We start from the raw sequence: 5,409 nt of genomic DNA, 5'->3' as shown, positions 1-5,409 counted from the left end.
GCTCTGATTGTTTTTGTTAATAAATACGATAGGGGATATATTCACACGTTATAGAAACGAAAATGATGGTGTATAAAATTGATTTTAAGATTAAAAAAATAGACGATAAAGAATTAACTTGACGGAGCTCAAACTCAAAACACACGGCAGCAACAAACAGGAAGTATTTTTAGTTCAGCTCTACAGGTGTTCCATTCCATCTGAAGCTTCCCACCTACTGTAACTTCTATTTACCACTGGAAACTCTTTGTGGAATATCCCTATTGCTCTGAAGGGCAGTTCTGTGTCAAGGATCTCTGTAGGGGGTCATGACGACACTGTCATCCCTTGCAAGATGGATAGCATGCTTAATTCTGCACTCTACGTCTCTGTCAGAGCTTCAGCATCCATCATCTCAGCACTGGCACTTTAAATCGGTTACATCAAATTAACCTCATGACTTGCGGCTGAGATTTTACGTTATCAAATTGGTTTTGTCTCCGTGACATATGTGACTGTGCCCGTCAAACCACTGACTGCTGGCGCTTCAAAATAGCTATTGGTTTCATAAACTAGGTGATCAAATGAAAAGGTTTCATTATTTTCACAATATCTGTAATGCAATCTCTATCGGGTGTCAAACAATAAAGTGTGTAGTGTTCAAATTAAGTGATATGTGAAAAGCACACTTTTCATACACCGAAATGTCTGCAGTGTCAGTGTCTCTGATGCAGAAGGCAGATAAATTGTTCTGGCCGCTTGTTGTTGCGCTTGGAGGGATGATGTGTGACAGCTCAGGGAAGGTTTTTGTTCAGGAGTAATTGCTCTCAGGCCTCTGTGCTGTGGTATAGAAGATCCATATTCAAATAAATCATGCCGGGATTAACATGCTCCTCAGCTCACTGAGAGAGATAAAAATGAGGGGAGGAGGCTTGTATATTAGGTGACATGTACACATATGTTTGTTTTGATTGTGTGAGTTGGACTTATGGAGGTTTTGTGCGTGGATATGTGCGTGCGTCATTTATATGGGCTCCTTTGTGGTTTCACGGGAGGCTGCACACTAATTGTGACCTGTCATTGTTGAGAGGTGCGAGTGACAAGCTTTCATCTCTAGACTGGCTGTAAGTGGCCCGCCTGAATGGATCACTCACTCACAAAGAGGGCCCACTTCTGAGGTAAACGCCCATTTAGTGTTTCAGCACGACACGTCAGACATACAAGCATTACAACATGTTACACGTACAGGTACAGATATGCTTGAATGTTTGCACACCTCATCATTACACACCTTGCAAATTATTTTAATTTTTGTATTATATTTTTTCCCTTTCCCATTGGCAAATTGCTGGATCACTTATAAATGTTTTCCTGTGGTTTCCACAAAAAAAAAAAACATGGTTTACTGTTTGAAAGCAAAGACATTATTACTGTAATTTTGATAAAAAAAAATATTTTTTATTGTATTGTTTAAATATACAATTACAAAATCAATTCTGAAATATTACTATTGCAATACTACTATTGTACTGTAAAACAAAAACACGGTATTTAATAATAATAATAATAATAATAACAATACATTTTATAGAACAACATCTAAATTGATTATTATTACTATTATTATTATTATTATTATTATTCACAATAAGATTTTTATTTTATTATTTTAATTATACAAATTAAACAAATCAATAAAGAAATTATACTATTGCTATAATATTTAATAATATAATATAATATTTAATCATCATCATCATCATAATGTACAGAACAGCAGCAAAACATGACTGTTAAATGCCCTTGGTTCTTAATATGTTGTGTTAGTCTGTAGGCGCCTGTGAATCCTCCAGCTCTTGTAATGTCTCTGTTTTCCCAGCATGCCCTACAAATTTGAGGTCTTCCCCACAGTGGCTCAGTGATGTCGAGGTCCACCTTTGGCAATCTGCACAGTTGAGGGACTAACACACCACTACTGTCACTAAAAGCTGTAAACACTCTATGATTCTTGAGGAGGCAGCACACCATATTAAGAACCAAGGGTATGTAAACTTGTATCCAGTAGAATTAGTGTAATTTATCTACAGTATATAAAGCACAGCTGTACATGTGCACATTGCATTTTACATGTAAAGAGAAGATGAGAGGACAAGTGTATGTAACAGGAACCAAATTGTTCTGATGAAAAATCTGACTGTCTGGAAAACTTACACCTACACTATTCCAAGCTCATTATCTTCAGCTCAAGCACAGCTAAAGCTCTTGAAACCTACTCAAAGATAACCTTGACAGACAGAAACAAATACCCAAGCTTTATAGATCTACCATCATGACTGATAAAAGACCAGCATGATCTTGATGTTGACCCACACAGCAAGACAGACAGCGTGTCGGAGAAGAACAAGAGCTAGTCGTGGTGTTCTTAAGGGAACTTTCTGCACAAAACCTTCAGTTCTCACTGGTTGCCAATGACAATATACTGTAACTGTTCCAAATTTTGTTCCCTCGTGAACCAGCAATAAGCACTGGTTGACTGATCTTGGTGTTACATCACACAAAAGGAGGACTTGAGGTCTTGAGGGAGGGATATGCATTTTTTAATATATCTGTCTGAATGTCCCAAGTCAGGGGCGTAGTTTACGCGGGGGACGCGGGGGACGTGTCCCCCCCATTTTTAATATCACGTAAATTCGTCCCCCGCACTTTTTCGGGCAAGTGTGTTCGCATAGAGGTTTTCAAGAGCCGGTGTGAATAAATATAGATTTAAATTCAAAGAGACAGGATAGTCTGTGCATGATCTGATGTTTTATTCGGACCCAGATTAAGGCGAGATGAACATCGCGGAGCGCTAAACATTCCGTGCAGTGTACGTTTCATTCATACTCAAAGCCGGAGGGCGCTGTCATGCAGAAAGTCATATGAGGAAATTCCTAATATGGACAAAAGCGTCCAGCTATCCCTGTATGAAAACAGTTGTTTTCAGAAAACATGAAGGAAACATGAAGACATTAAACATACGATTGCGACAATATGGTTTATTTGTGTTTGTCAAGTCATCTCCAGGTATTAAATAAAGTATATGAACAATGCAGTGCTAGCTGACATAGCATTTATTACAGTATTGAAACTATTCTGCCTTATTATGTGATACAAAAAGTGTTTGTAGTATATAAGTAAATCATTATTATTGGTTATTGTCCAGCAGTTATCTGATTTCTAAGCCAATTAAAAGCTAGAAATGAGAGAAAAATTAAAGTTGACTATACACTACCAGTCAAAATTTTTTGAACAGTAAGATTTTTAATGTTTTTTAAAGAAGTCTCTTCTGTTCACCAAGCCTGCATTTATTTGATCCAAAGTACAGCAAAACAGTACAATTTTGAAATATTTTTACTAGGCTATTTCAAATAACTGTTTTCTATTTGAATATATTTTAAAATGTAATTTATAGTGATTTCAAACCTAAATTTTTTTTTTACATATATAACATTTCTGTCCCCCTCACTTCTGAAATGATGGCTACGCCCCTGTCCCAAGTCACAAGTTTATGAAGAGGAAAAATGAGATGCTCATTCCCAATCATAATATCACAACGTAGTTGGTTACAAGACAAGTTTTTATTTTTATATCTCATTGTGGCCCCTATATTTTGCCTGTTTACTGAAGAATAGCCACTTTTCAAACAGCAGGCGCCACACTAAGGAAGCCTAGAACTGTCTTTCATATTTTTGATAAAGCTGAGATGTAGTTTTCCCATGAATAATCCAACAACATTCTTCTCCTGTGAACAGTTATAAAAAAAAATGCATGAGGCATCTCTCTGGATGAGTTGAAAAGCTTTGGTTTAATCTCATTGTTTGGAGGTTAAATCTCCTCCATCTCTCAGCCCAAATGGAGAGCAGCATGATCGGTTCAGTGTGAGCCAGCTCAGAGTCTGATCTCATACAAACACACGCCGAGGAGACCCCCACTTCCCAGTCCCCTACAGTGAGCTGCACGATCGGGATCAGCGCATATTCAATTACTATGAAGATCTTTGATTTGCGACGCAACATGCAAGAAAATTGCTTCTCCTTGGTCTCAAGAAGGAGAGCCTGTCTGTCTGACACTGATGCATGCAGATAAGCACAATGACACACACACACACACACACACACACCCTTAGGAACCAGATCATGTCAAGCCTACATGAAGAAGTACATGATATAGATGTATTTTGTTTTATCTGAAGTGCAGATCTGCAAAAATGTCAACAATTCTGTGTTTTTCTGTCAATATGGGGTGCTGTGTGTACATTAATGAGGAAAAAAAATTAACTTAAATGATTTTAGCAAATGGCTGCAATATAACAAAGAGTGAAAAATTTAAGGGGGTCTGAATACTTTCCGTACCCACTGTATACATATGATATATTACATATACAAACTGCAAAATATAATTTTCAGTCTTATTTTCCAGTTAAAAAAAATATAAAAATCCTACAAGATTTACCTCAATGGTTTTTATTCAAGAGGCTGGGGCCCACTAGGGGGCCTCACCATACTTTCAAAGGTATTGTTATTATTATTGTTGTTGTTGTTGTTATAATTAATAATACACACACACACACAATGATTTCGCTTTTAAGCTAATTTACATTGTTTTAGGGGTGTTTAGATTTTACTGAAAACAAGATGGAAATCATGTTTTTGTGTTTATTTCATTTTAAAAATATCTAAACAGTTTTAAACAATACATTTACAGTAGAAGCAATTATTATTAAATTATATATGGATATATATATATTTTAGATATTTTCTCGTTTTTTTTCTCACACCAAATGACAAATTGTTATTTTTGTTCTTAAATATTAGAAGATAATTTCATAATTATAACAGTTTTAACGCAAGAAAAATGGAGGTAAGAACCATAAACTCAATTATACTACAGTAAAAATTAAATTTAAAGTGAAATATTATGCAGTCTTGGTTTAGTAAATTATCTTGTTTAAGGTTATTTAGATATTTTTAACTGGAAAACTAGACAATAATGTCATTAATCTACAGTATGTTGATCGCAGGCGGATCTGGCCGATGAGTTTAAAGAGGGGTTTTCCCTCTCGCACTCATTGGCTGTGGACGAGAGTGAGCCGCTGGAGGATGATGCTATTTCCCAAACATCGTGTGATCCAGGGGCCAGTAGATGTGTGCATCCGTGTCGTCGTTATTTGACACCTGATGACACACATGATCTTTGCATCTTTTGTTTGGGCGAAGAGCATACCTGCCATGACCTCGAGGGGGCAATCTGCGTTAACTGTGAGCGTTTTTTGATGAAAAAGCTCTGCTCTCATTTGTCTCTCTTTTCGAGGAGAGAGGGGCAGCCGTCTGCTCCCCGCAGTTCAGGACCCGCCGCTGCTGAGGCATGGAGGAGAATGAGCTCGTGGGGATC

At 37.0% G+C, this 5,409-nt stretch overlaps 1 long non-coding RNA gene across 1 annotated transcript in view; it reads right to left on the bottom strand.

Annotated features, from left to right (window-relative positions):
- The window catches only part of LOC107754852 (uncharacterized), a 27,537-nt gene extending 23,397 nt beyond the window's left edge, over positions 1–4,140 (bottom strand). The window contains exon 1 of the long non-coding RNA XR_001641634.1: positions 4,119–4,140. This is a non-coding gene — a long non-coding RNA (uncharacterized LOC107754852). The remainder of the gene's footprint in view (positions 1–4,118) is intronic.
- Positions 4,141–5,409: the final 1,269 nt, after the last annotated feature.

The sequence above is a fragment of the Sinocyclocheilus rhinocerous genome, unplaced genomic scaffold (assembly GCF_001515625.1).
Source record: "Sinocyclocheilus rhinocerous isolate Xijiao unplaced genomic scaffold, SAMN03320098_v1.1 scaffold922, whole genome shotgun sequence".
Taxonomy (NCBI): domain Eukaryota; kingdom Metazoa; phylum Chordata; class Actinopteri; order Cypriniformes; family Cyprinidae; genus Sinocyclocheilus; species Sinocyclocheilus rhinocerous.
This window is presented reverse-complemented; position numbering and strand designations above follow the sequence as displayed.